The sequence below is a fragment of the Sparus aurata genome, chromosome 17 (genome assembly GCF_900880675.1).
Source record: "Sparus aurata chromosome 17, fSpaAur1.1, whole genome shotgun sequence".
In the NCBI taxonomy this organism is placed as follows: domain Eukaryota; kingdom Metazoa; phylum Chordata; class Actinopteri; order Spariformes; family Sparidae; genus Sparus; species Sparus aurata.
In genome coordinates this window covers 6,794,770-6,809,074 of record NC_044203.1, presented here as the reverse complement: position 1 = coordinate 6,809,074, position 14,305 = coordinate 6,794,770, and positions in this window count along the sequence as shown.

The following is a 14,305-nucleotide window of genomic DNA, read 5'->3' as shown; positions in this document are numbered from 1 at the left end:
TGTTGTTTCTGTTTCTTATCACATTTTTGCACCTCTTCGGTTTTTTATTTGTGCTCTCGCCATCATTGAAAATGAGGGCTTGCCCTCAATGATTTTTCGAGATTTAAATAAAGGTTGAATGAATGAATGCTGATCATGTGACCTACCGTATTTCTCCAAACAAAGAGGTCATGTGATTATATTAGTCCCATGCAAATCAGTCTTTTCTTCTGGTGTCAGACAGCCGAACAAATATAACATTTGTTTGTGGCACACAATATGTTAAACAGCAGTCAACAGCTGTGTTGTGACACTGGCTCGATTGATGCTCAAAAGTGTTGATAGAGAAGGTAAGGAGCAACAAAAGGTTCGATTCAATTCGATTCAAAATACTTTATTTGTCCCTGGGGGGCAATTAAAGTAAGCTGTTGTATTTCAGTACATTCACAGAGCATCCAAATGAGTTTAATTCTACCACATGCAGAAAGTGGAGAAAATCAAATCTAAACTATATTAATAATGTTGGTGCTGACGAACGGACCCTCGACAGCATATCCCATGCAAATGTACCACTTGAAACACAAACATTGGGCGACACTTCTAAATTGCCTGAGGTCCCCCAGTGATACTAGTACGGTGTGAATAGGGCTGTAAAAATGTAGCTTTACTGTAAAGGTAATTGGGTATAATACTGAATGCACAAGATTTTAAGTTGTCACAGGATGTTATACAGCTAGTTTTGTTTGCTTTCATTAAATGTAATGTAGACATATTGGACCTGTTACAAGTAAAAAAAGCAACAGAGTATATATCCCATTTACATAGGAATAGGATCTTTAAGCTAATTTGCATAGGTTTCATCTGGGTGCTCTTGTTTCCCTCACCCGTAAGTAAGAGAAACCAGCGCACTCCAGTTTGTCCCCTGGTGCGGCACAGTAGTTGCCCACTGCAACAAATTTCCCTATGGGGATATAAACAGGATAATTTAATCAGTCAGATGACATAATTCTGTTATATACATGAGGTTGATGTATTGAGATGAAAATTAAGCTGTTTTATCCAGTACATCATTGTTTAAGAGATAACGTATGTCTGATTTTTGCCCACACAACTACCTGTGCTTATAAACACCAGTCGACTTTGTGTTTTAAACATTTGTTGAAAGAGTTTCAATATACCAAAAAAATCAAAAACAAACAGAAGATTCCAACAACATCAGTTGGAAAGTCTTGCTGCAAAAAATGGCCTCGTGTTTAGTGGTGGTCTGTTTTAATTGCAATATTTTTTTGTCCAATTACTGAAATGTTTTAATTTTTTTGTGTAGTTTACTGTATTTCCTGTGTTTAGTTTTTAGTTCAGTTGTACAAAGGATTTCTCAATTTTGCAAGATTGCCATTGACAATCTTATATTTCTGATATTCCTCCCTGTTGCCTGTTCTTTCCGGTGTTTATTTCAGTATATTATTGTGTCTTTTCTACCAAAATTGCACATTTCTTTCTTTCTTTCTGTCTTCCTTTCTTTCTTTCTACTGCATTGCTGCAAGCTATTCTTTTTCACTAGAACCCCCAAGTAGCCAACCCCAAACATTGCTACTAATGTTGGAGGTAACACATTACAAATGTAATACGCTGCAGTGCACTACTTACTTTTAGCAGTAACAAAGTGATATAATGTAGTGCAAATACAAATTAGTAGTATTATTAGATTTACTATTTCAAGTACCATCTTCAAGGTTCAAGGTGATTTATTTGTCACCATAGTACACACACACTGTCCATTCACTTTGACTGTGTGTGGGCACCAAGCACCAATGATGAGAACAGAGTCCACCTCTTCTTGTCATAACAATATTCTTTTTCGCCCAGAAGGATATTGTTGTGCTATTGAGGACTCAGGGGTGAGTCAATCCATTGAGCAGCTTTGTAATCCACCATTGTAGTGCGGTCTGCTTTTGGAGGCTTTGCAAAATATATCTATAGTGATAACTCTAAAACTGAATGTCTTGTGATTCTATGCATTTTTCTTTGTTGAAAACCATAGATGGCATAGAGTTATATACTGGGCCGAAGGATGGTCACTCAGTCAGTCCTGTGAAAATTGCTTACCTGGTGCATAGACCAAAAAAGTTACTAGCTTCCAGGTTTTCTTCCTGTTTATGTGACCCACTGAATATGTGCTGCAAGTTTCTCCTGCTGGCACCGCTCATGAGGTCCCACAGGGTCCAAAGACTTTACACTGTGAGGATGTCACAGATTTTTAACTTTATCCTGCTGTTTGCTGGAGTACTGACAGACTCCAGCATGGCATATGGCATATTTGTGTTATTCTACAGTTAACTGTATTTTGCAGTGTGATCACAACAAAACGACTCCTCTGACAGTCAGTCCCAGAATGTCATACAGAGTGGAAAACTTAGGTGAACTGAAACTGGTGACGGAGTGCTAATTTTGGTGGATGTATTTTTACAAATACAATCTGGTTTGGGGCAGATTTTAAGTCATATTACCCTGAAATACAAACAGTTTTCATGTGTAGAGTTTGCTGGGCTTGCCGCCGTGTCCTGCCTCGCCTGCAGCTGCTTAGCTTGTTTCATTATGTCAAAGTGTAGCAAAACAACCCTGTAGCAATCGTAATCCTGTAGTCTGTAGCAGTCTTTGGAAAACTCCAAAGAAAATTCCATTCCTGTGCTTTCAAAGACAGGTTTTCACACTTAAGAGATGGCTGACTTAGTAGCTGCAGGCAAGCGCCGGGAACCCACACAGCATCGACACTACAGAGGAGAAATAATGCAGTCCTGTGGACACACGGCAAAAATATTTGCTTTGGAGCTGCAGCAGGAGACACGAGGAAGTTCTTTAACCTTGATGTAATCGCCCGGAGTGACAGAGCTCCCCACATGTCTCTAAAGTGAATTATGGATTAGTCTGCATTCTGATGAGTGCAGAAGACTGTATAATCGTCTGAAATATGTGCTGCTCTGAGATTCTGTGGTCATGTATTGAAGAGGACTTAAGTGCTGTAGGCTGCAGCTTGTCACATAACTACTTACTGTTAATATCTGAGATGCAGAGTTATGAATAAGATAAACACATATGCAAATTATTGCTCATACTGTATGCAGAGCCTCCCACTAGCTTTCACAAGTGTAATTATAATTCATGTACAGTACACACACACACACACACACACACACACACACATACACACATATTCCACCCTCAGCTTGTACTTCTCTGCAGCTCATGGTGCCTCTTAATCCCCCTCACACACTGTGAAGCTCAGCAGTCTGCCTCGACTCACTCTCTCTTTTTTTTTTTTCTTCTTTGGCCTGGTTGATGTTCAGCATGCATATATATATATATATTCCATTTCTATATATGACTGAGGTCTTTACCCTCCATCTTTTTTGATCAACAGGTCAAAAGATTAGGATTCTTGTGTTCTTCGGTGTGAGTGGATAGTGCTGCTGCTGTGGCATGTGTCCTCACATCCTTTTTTGAATACAGATAAATGCTGATTTTGCGACAGCACATTTCAACCACAGATTATTGTTCAGCACAACACATCTGCTGGCTGAGTGCATTTCTCTCAACCTGTCATCAAACAAATTCTCTGCTGAAGGTAAAACAATCAAGCTTTCACAATAAAAAGCCCACATGTCATCTCTCTAAAGGAAAAATGTTTTTGATTCAAAAGGTTGATTTATTACTAAGTCAGGCCACCATGGAAAAAAACACTATTTATTTTGCACTTTGGCTTACTATTGGCACTTTAATGGGCTGTAACTTAGCTCACAATGGAGGAAACAAATTGCAAAAACACAAATCAAACACAAAAGGACAAAGAATTATGATACTTTGAATCACTTCTCTTATTATCTTTGTTAACAATAGTTAAATGAGAAAAATCTCATGCCCATGTGCTAAGTATGAAGACCCAGGACCTGATTAGCTTAGCATGAAGACTAGAAGCAGGGGGAAACCTCTCATTAGTTGCGGCACTGTATGATGTTTCTTTAGTCCATAAACATTTTAAAATGAAAACTCTTGATATTCGTATGAGGACGACAACATGCCTGTCAAATTATATTTACTGTTTGTCAACTGTACACAATGACTTTGAATCTTGCTAGCATAATGTTAGCTCTCTGGCTAATAGATGATCCAAAAGGCTCTATGAGCTGAGCAAACTAGTTTATCTCCTGTTGCCAAGTCATATCTGAGGTTCTTCCTATACAGGAATAGTGACCAATGTTTCCATTGCATTTGAACCTTATGGAGGGGTGATGACTGTTCCAGCTGTAGACAAACCCTCACGTGTAGCTACAGAGTTATTGTGTCATCAGAATGATGATATGGTTATGAACGATTTTGTTTCTGTTGTTCGTTCAGTGTCTCGTCCACGATCCTTGCTCTCTAATTCCTGCTACTACTGTTTGGAACCAGCAATGCCTTTCACTTTTGTGCTTTTATTTTAGAAACTGACAATATGGACAATACAACAATAGTTTACACATATCCTCCTCTGGATTTCAAAAAGGCTCGGACAAACCCATAATACACAGAGAAAGTGATTTTGTATCTACACCCTTGATTACACCTGGCATTGACATGCATCCTGGAGGATCCAATCACAAGTAGACAGCTCTATGTGCAGATGTTAATGCACCTCAGACATTCAGAAGGCATCAAGATTCTACGCATAGACATCAGTCAGAGGTGATCTGGGCTACATATGGCCACAATCTGTTCTGCGTATGCACATTTTTCTGACGGCCATACTCACCTGATGTCTTCTGTAAAACAAGAAGAATCCCTAACGACACGCTTAATGCCCCTCCACCAATGTCAATTTGGTTCACTGTAATGCATATTCTGTGTCCGTGTTGTCTCACTTGTCATGATAAGAAGCAGATTCTCCATTTCAACTAATTTCACCACTGAACTAGTAACCAAAATATCCCCAGACTCCCTTAAAATATTGCGCAATTATGTAAACTGATGAGTTTAGAGAAACTATATAAACTCTGCAAAATGCTTTCTATGACAAATTCCTAAGTGCCCAGTAAATTCAGCAAATGTTATATATGAACATATTTATTTCTTTGCGTAAAATCATTGTGTCCATTTCCCTTGGTGATGTATGTGTTTACTGCACATAGAGCAGGGAAGTGAGATCCAATCACAAGTAATCGCTAGGATCAGTGTAATCAGAGCCTTGAACTGGAACTAGCTTTGTATCTCTGCAGTTTTGGTGATGAACAATGGTAATGAACTCCACTTGCGTGTTCACATATTGTTGTTTCACATTTTGTCAGTACTCCATAATGCCCTTAACTAGGTTGTAATTAGAGACATATAAATGAATCACTGCAAGTGCAAAAAGTCTATCTGTTTTTGTTTGTCTGCAAATGCCTATCAATTTACAACCAACAACTTTGAAGTTGCCATTTATTCTGTCAGGTTTTTAGAAGCAGCCAGGCTATCATTCTTTCCTCAGAGCAGCAGATAGCCTTTGATAGCATTGATGTCAGCAGATCTCATTCAAATGAATCCCCGCACTGCTCTGCAGCATCCAAGTCTCCTGAAAGAACACTGCTGCTGGTCATGCAAAGCACTCAGTATGTCTTTACCAAATGTATTAGCGGTCTTACATCTAGTGTCTGTGGCCATCTGTCGGCATCGGCCCGCCGCCCTCTCTGAGGTCTCCAATGCCAAACCAATGCCGTGCCGCCTGCTGGAGCTTCCACTGAGCCAGAGTATGCATTGGCACACACTGAGATACACAGGTGTGTATGTAAGCATGTGAAACACACATGCTGTACACACACTCATTAACATGCAGAATAAGGTTTATCAGTAGAAAAACAAAGGGCACACAGAACTTTTGTGAATTAAACTAAACTTAAATGAATATGCACATCAGATATCATTCTGTGAACATTGCTAAAATATTTCAGAAAGTGATTCTAAGTGACTATTTTCCGCTGCATATGACAACACTTGAAACAACATATAATCCCCCACCTGCCAGGGCATATAAATTAGCAGCAGGTTCCGTTGAAAGGTGAGCTGGACAGTGGAAAAGACAAATTAAATGTTTTTCGATGGATAAATTCCCACAGAGGGGTCCCAACATCACTGCCATTGTGCCTGTGCAGTGTTGCACAGTACACTGTTACAGCAAAGCAATATGATTATAGGGCTGACTACCATGCAGCTTAGTAAATGTGTCTTATATATTTTATATACTCTTTTAATGCTTATTACCAGGAGAATAATTTTTAACAGCATTTCAGTGGAGAATTAAAAACAATGAGTTATCATCACCAACCTTGGACTGAAGAATTTGTCTAAATTCCTCCATCTAAACTGTAACCTTTTGCCTAATTCTTTTCTAACACTGGGAACCCACATCTGTAGAATATTGTAAGCGGTCATACTGAATTTGAGTTACGTGAGTGGAGGTGAGCGTGGTCCAGGCGTGGCTGCAGGAGAGAGAGAGGTGGAGAGGCCTCAGGAGAGCAGCACCAGGTCACTGATTGACAGAGCTGACACCCGGTTACTAATCACTCACTCCCTTTATATGCAGTAGTGTGCTGGACCTCAGATGGAGTATGCAGGGACACATGACATGTATAAGGCGTGTTGGGTACCCTGAGTAGTAGTAGACAAGTAGACAGACTTAGTGACTTCTGCTCCAAACACGAACATTGAACTTTGTGGTGTTTCAGAAGGAGAACTGCCTGTAATACTCTGATATTAGTTTTACATTTTCTCCATCAGCTCTGTATGACAACCCGAAAAGAAGAAAAACGTGTTCATGTTTTTTATTGATGATGTAAACCTTCAACTCACATTAGTAAAGTCTGTTAAATGACTGCTGTTCAATGATATCATGTAGAGATGTACTACTTACTTAGCAAATAAATAATGATCTTATTGATTATAACTCATCATGAGTAGTGACAGCCTCCTTGGATAAACTTCTTCACAGAACAACATAGAGATGTCAAAGTTCTGCTTGTAGTGTCTGACATGAGATCTCAGTACAGTGAAGAAGTGTCACAACAATCAGCTCTCAGCAACAGTGATGGATGAGCCGAGACAATATGATATATATGCACAGGTGGATATCTTTACGGAGGCCTGGGGATGTTTCCAGCCTTTTTTGTGGCCACAAAAAACAGCAATGTTTCACAGGAAGTTGGAACATCCTCATCCATGATAGTGGCAACCAAAACCTGAACCAAGTGATTGTTGTGCCTAGACCTAAGCAGAACATAAGCAATAAGAAGACATACATTTGCAAGATTAAGAAATGCTCCGTTTGAACTTATCTGTGGCTTTGCGAGACATTATTAGCTATAATTTAATCAGGTGAATAGGTTGGATGGTGTTAAGAAATTAAACACAGAATTTGAAACGCTGTCCCTTAAATGACTTCTGTTTATTTGAGTTGACAGAACTCAGCAGTGTTGTCTTTGCAGTACAACCAACGGCCCGCATAGAGAGGCCGAGGGACTGTGGTCTGGACTCTGTGGAGGAGAATCATGGATTCAGACATGCTGTAAAAGAACAAACTACCTGCACTGCGCTAAAGTTAGGAGACGTAGGAAAAGAGGAGGTCTGACTAAAATTAAACGTCAGAAACAGTGATGCATTCCACTCCCCTCTTTAATCCTTGCAAGTGTCCAGTTGCTCAGAAACAGGTCCGACGAGCTGCAGGCAAACACAATCCACCTACATGTATACAGAGATGCCTGTAATATGGCCTTCAGTGAGACATAGCTCATGCCAACAGACACTGACTCGGATTTGACAATCAGCAGATTCGGAGTGCCTTTCAGACAGGGACACGAATGTTATGGGGAAATCAAAAGAGGGCGGAGACTGTGTATATATGTGTATAATCAGCAGTTGTGCAACAATGTCACCATCAGGGAGTCCATTTGTACAGCCAACATAGAATTGTTTTCTGTCTCTGTCTGTCCAGTCTATCTCTCTTGGGAGTTCTGCCATTTATTTGTGACAGTAGTGAATAAACCCAAAAGCAAAAACACCCAAACTGCTGCTGACACCATCTACAGGGTTTCTCAAAGACTCTAGTCCCTTTCCCCTGATGCCCGGTGCTTGGGTAATGGGAGATTTTAATAATTGCAAACTGACGAATCCCTGAATCTTTGCCAGTACATCCCCTGACCTACTCATGGTGTTGAAGTCATTTGAAAGGCTGGTCATTTTACGATCAGATTTCCTGCGGACCCAAATGCAGAGATCGGAGACAGTACGTTTCAGGAAGCAAATATTTATTTTGCAATGAGGAGTGCTGGGGCGAGCGTAAGTGAGAAAACCAGACGGGCAGGCAGGCAGACAGACAGGCAGGCAGGTGGTGTAGATCAGAGCCAGCAAGGAGAAATTCCTAAGGCGGTCGAGCAGGAACAGAGCGAAGAGGCACTGAAGGTTTGTGCAAGGCGAAGTAACACACAGGAGCATAAGTACAAAAGCTAACACTAGCACAAGAAAATAGTAAGCACATGAACTGAATATTAAAGGCATAATGTGATCACTGCGCGGGACGGAAAATAATCTGGCACTGAAGCAGTGAGGAGACCAGGGTAATATAGGCGGAGGCTGATGGGCTGATGACGATCAGGTGCACCACTTTGCTGCTGCTGCTGCTGCTGCTGCTGCCACACCCACAGACACACACACTGGGAACGGAGCAGGTGATGGAGAAAGGAGGGGGAGAAGGTAGAAGGGAGAAAAACACAGAAACAGTCCTGGCATGTGTGCCTATTTTATTTTGGGATTTCTCATCTGCGTTTAATAATATTTAGCTAAATGTTTTAGCTAGGACATTGCTTATTTATTTCAATCTTGATGTCAATTTTGTGAGATGGATTGTAGATTTTTGAACATAAGTGTCAGGTGATGAGAGTAAATGGGTTTCTGTCAGAACGGCGCTCCTCTTCCTCTGGCTCTCCTCAGGACTGTCCTATCGCTTCTGCTGTACATTCTTTACACCAATGACTGGAGAAGCCAGCGTGCGTGAGGACTGGCACATCCTGACATTTTCTAATGACACAGTTAAATACAATTAAAGGTATGGTCAATGACTTTAGAAGGGAACTATCTTGATTAAATGAGCTGGCTTTGAATTTGTAGAACATTATGAATATCTTGGAACAGTCATTTGTAACAACATGAAATTTGATGCAAATTCTGAGGCAGTCTGTTAGAAGGGACAGCAACGTTTGTATTTCCTGAGGAAGTTAAATGTTTTCACTGTAGATATAAAAATGATGTCTTTGTTTTACAAGACATTTATTGAATCTGTTCTTACTTATTCTATCATTGCTAATAACCTGAACATCAGTGACAGAAACTGACTAAGCTATATTGTAAAGGTGGTGGGTAAGATTAGGTCTGATGATTGACCGGCTCTCTACACAAACCACTCTTCCCGCAGGTCCTAGATTTAGAGTTTCCCAGCTCAAGTGCAATGGGAGTAAGAACTCCTTTGTTCCCTGTGCAATAACCCTGTTTAATCCTCACATGTAATATAGTATTTTAAGGATTGTTGATCAGCTCAGTGGAGACCTTCTCACTGTCCTCCACTGCTTTATCAGCAGAGCCACTGAGGGCCTCCACCTCCTGTTGCACGTTCACAACTTTTTCTCTGTCCTGGATTCTCTGCCGATGGTTTTGTCAACCCACCTTGAGCTCTCTTTGCCTCTCAGTTCTTTCCACTCTAGCTGTCACTGTCATGGCCTTTATGTTCATCTCTCACCGTGAAAAGAGCAGAGGTTCCCCTGGAGGCTTCTTGGTGCTTTACCAGCTGTGTGTTTTTCAAACTTGGGTGATCCATAATGAGGTAATAGATGTTTCTTACAGTAAGAGGCCAGACAGACCAGACAGGAGGAGGGCTTTCAGTTTTCTTCCAGTGTAGAAATCAAAGGCCACATCTTCAGGTCCAGCATAGCAGTGATCAGCAGCAGCAGCTTGAGCTTGAGTCCACTGCTTACATTCTATTTTCCCAGCCGGACAGACCTTGGTATGAAGATGCCCCTACACTGAAGGCAGCTGTGGATTTTCTTCTCTCGAGGAACAGCTGATAAACTTCATTGATTATTTCAAACTCCTGACTCGCCAACAGGATTGGTCAATATTTCATGTTGATTAATGTTTTGTGTTCTTGTACACATCAAAGGGTCTTTGACTATAGACAAGCTTGTTGTTGGCAATTTGTGTTGCTTTCTGCTGCCTCAAGAGAGCAATCCACCATCAGTGCACCTGACCACACCTCACTTTAACAGGCCCAGGGGCCTACAAGTGGGTGCAAGCACATTTTCTATTTGAGTGACTTGAGACTTGTCCTTGAAAGACTCGACACTAGACTCAGACTAAAGATTTTGGACTCATGATGAATTTTATTGTGTTGAGGACCTGAATGTCATACCCTCCTTTGTTATTATGCTTAACCTTTCACATTTAGTGTGCACAACCATAGCCAACTGAGCAGGTTAGATGAGCGGCATAGCCTATAGGCAAAGGAAATCACTGATGCGTACACTCAATCTTATGAGTGACTTGTTCTTGGACCATCATTTGTAGACCGTTCACAGTAAAGTTAAGGCATGCAACACTCTGAGTATTACAATTTTCTCTGAGAAAAAAAAATCTCCCATTTACCTTGACAGAACTTACAAAACATTTGTAAAAAGCAAAAAGGCATTCCAAGCTCATAATCGTACCTGAATGGGGAGTATATACTGTATATGACCAAGGATGCTCCTAATAACTGCCCTGCTGTGCATGTGGTGAAGTGATACTGCAGCTTCACAGAGAACTGCAAGGTCAATTAATTGCTTCTTATTCAGGCCATCGATTCCATAAAGTGGTTTGGCTGAAAAGGCAATTTCAGAAACTGATCCTGACAGTTAACTTTGGCTCAACCTTCGAGGCAATTTAGAACTGTTTAGGATGGGTCAATAGGAAATATTTATCTTCATATGAATTAATTGCATGATGCAAGGAATCAATACTTGGAACTTATCTTTTTCCCTGCCATGTTTTCATATACAAAGAGATCATAGGAGGCTGGAGCTTTCTCCCACACATCCACACATACTTTACCATCTCTCTGTATTTTATTCTTTATATCCCTCGACCCTCTTGTTCACTTTTCCTGTCTTTAAGAGGGCTGAAAGACAATCCCAGGAGCAATTAGGGACGATTAAAGCAGGGGTAGCTTTGCAGCAGATCTTGCTTCATCTATCATACAACCCTCTGTCCTCGTACATCTATTATTATTCTGAGGCCAAGAACAGACAATTGAGACAGAGGAGGAAACTAGTGCCCTTAGGTTAGTGTCCAATCAGTCCAACAAAGGTAGACGGACCAAAGGAAGGCCTGTCTTAACTTTCTCTCCGAGCAGGTCTCAGTGTGTGTTATTAATGATTTATTGAGCAGGGGCTGACTTAATGGTCTGGGGCCTAAGGCAGACAAAGGTGCGGGGCCCTCCAAACCTGCACTTTCCTTTTGTATCACATCTTCTCACAGCATGGTTGAATTGACATGCTGCAAACATTTCTGTGATCAATGTTATGTTTCATCTCTTAGAAGAGAAATATGGTAAAAGGGACTCAGGTAAGGAAAAGGGGTAAAAACATGCCCAACTCTAAATGGAGGAGTTCACCCAAAAGTAAAAAAAAAAATCAATCCTTATGTACCCACCCCTAGCAGGTGTAAAGTCAGGTTTCTTAGAACCTCTAAACATTTTCTGGAACTTCACAGCAAAGTTCTTGATCTTGATCTTGAGGCTTCAAGAGACTTGAATTCAAACTGTATGGAGCCATTTTATGTTTTTCTTTATTTTCCTTATTTATATTTTGGTTTTAAAAATGTAATTTACTTGCAAGGCTGTTTTGCTGTGAAGCTCCAGATATGTTTTATGGACGACGCTTCACCCAGGGTTTCCATCAGAATTTGGGGGAGGAGCAGTATTAATTTCTAAAATAAAACTGACGAAAAATGTTCATCAACGACCAGTTTTCCATGACTGAGATGAGACGATGACAAGTTAAAAATAGATCTCTCATAATTAAAACTATGATGGAATGTTTGTTTTGTTTTCAGTGACGAGGAAAGGACAGGACTAAAATGTTAATGATTGGCTGTCGGACATTTAAAATGGAAGATATTTTCCCCCAATTGTTGTCTAGTTGAGTTGTCTAGTTTGTCTGTTAAATAACAATGCATCTGTGTCATTGGTTGAATTTGTTGAGGGGTGTGTGCGCTGTACAGACTTCCAGCATACCAGTCATACAGTCATTTATTATTTGGCCGAAAGGAACACCCAATGTATGGTTGTAATGGGAGACGGATAGAAGCTCTGCTGCTATAAACTATGTGGGAAGAAGACCACCAACCTGAACAGACATCCTAAGGCACACTACGCTGCTATTTATGCCACAGTAAGTTAGCTTACTATAGAAAAATAGAAAAATTGTGAATTTGTTGAGAAACAGGAAATGCCTAACTAAATGTGCCAGTCCATTCAATTAAGCTCTGTCGCAAAAAATTGCACAGTTGGTTTTGATACTGTAAATGTAGCTCTCTTAAACATCAGGTCTCCGGCAGGAAAATCTTTTTTAATACATGATTTTATCATCAAACACAATCTTACTTTTATGTTTTTAACTGAAACTTGGTTAGACCAGGATAACAGTGCAGCTGTTCACATTGAATCAAGTCCTCCAAATCTCTCTTTCATAAGTGAAACTAGAATGCATAAAAGGTGTTAGTATTCTGTTTAATGAGTTACTCAAATGCAAGCAGATGTTTTATGGAAGTTTTACTTCTTTTGAATATGTTGCTCTTCAGGTAAACTCATCTTCTCAAGCTATATTTCTAAACATCTACAGGCCACCTAAATACTGTACGTATTTCTTTGATGACCTCGTTGAGCTACTGTCTCTTATCTGCACTGACTTTGATTGTGTGTTAATTGTTGGTGACTTTAACATCCATGTCGACAAGCCTGAGGACAGATGGACTAAAGAACTGTGCTGTGTCCCTGATAACTTTGGACTCACTCAGCATGTGACACAGCCCACACACAACAGGGGCCACATCCTGGACTTAGTTATCTCAAAGGGTCTGAACATTTCTAAGCTTCTGGTATCTGATGTCGCTCTCTCTGACCATTACTGTGTTTTCTTTGAGAGTGATATATCTGTGTACACAAATGTTCAAACTGAGGTTGTCTCAAAGCGATACATCACCGAAAACACTGGTGACATATTCATTGAGGCTTTCTCTTCCACACCACCCCTCTCTAGGTTCTCTGTCAATGACCTTGTACTTCATTTCAATTCCAGAATTACAAATGTCATGAATGCCATTGCACCCACTAAAGTAAAGGTGGTCTCTGGTAAGAAAAAATCTCCTTGGAGAAACACCACCACAACACAACACCACAACACCACCACAAGATGGAAAAAAGGAAATGTCGAAAAGCTGAGCGCAGGTGGCAAAAAACAAATCTCCAGGTTCATTTTGACATTTATAAAGAGAGACTTTACATTTTTAATTTAGAATTGAAAAAGTCAAGGCAGTCCTTCTTCTCAGACATTATCACCAAGAACAAAAATAACGCTTGTGCCTTGTTTGCTACTGTCGACAGGCTAACAAACCCTCCTGTGCCAGTAGCCTCTGAACATCTGTCTACCAGGGCCTGTAATGAATTTGCATCATTCTTCACTGCCAAAATTCAGAACATTAGACAAGCGGTCAGTGCCACTCTACCAGGTACTGGAGGTGTGTTGTCATTTTGTCCACCTAAACCTAACTCTAACACCATGACACAATTTGATCCAATCAATGACAAAAACCTGCAAGACATTATACAGCATTTGAAGTCTTCCTCCTGCAGCCTGGATATTTTAACAGCAGGGTTCTTCAAAAAAGTTTCAGACTGCATGATTGCAGATCTGCTACAGATTGTTAACACGTCTCTTCTCTCAGGTGTCTTCCCCCAAGCCATTAAGACTGCAGTCATTAAACCACTCCTGAAGAAGAGAACTCTAAACACATCAGTAATGAATAACTATAGGCCCATTTCAAACCTCCCAATTTTAAGTAAAATAATTGAAAAAGCTGTTTTTCAACAGCTGAACAATTACTTAATAATAAATGGCTGTTTTGATGTTTTCCAATCAGGATTTCGACCACATCACAGCACTGAGACGGCTCTTGTCAAAGTCCTCAACAACATTCATTCAAACACAGACAGCGGAAAAATCTCAGTCTTAGTATTACT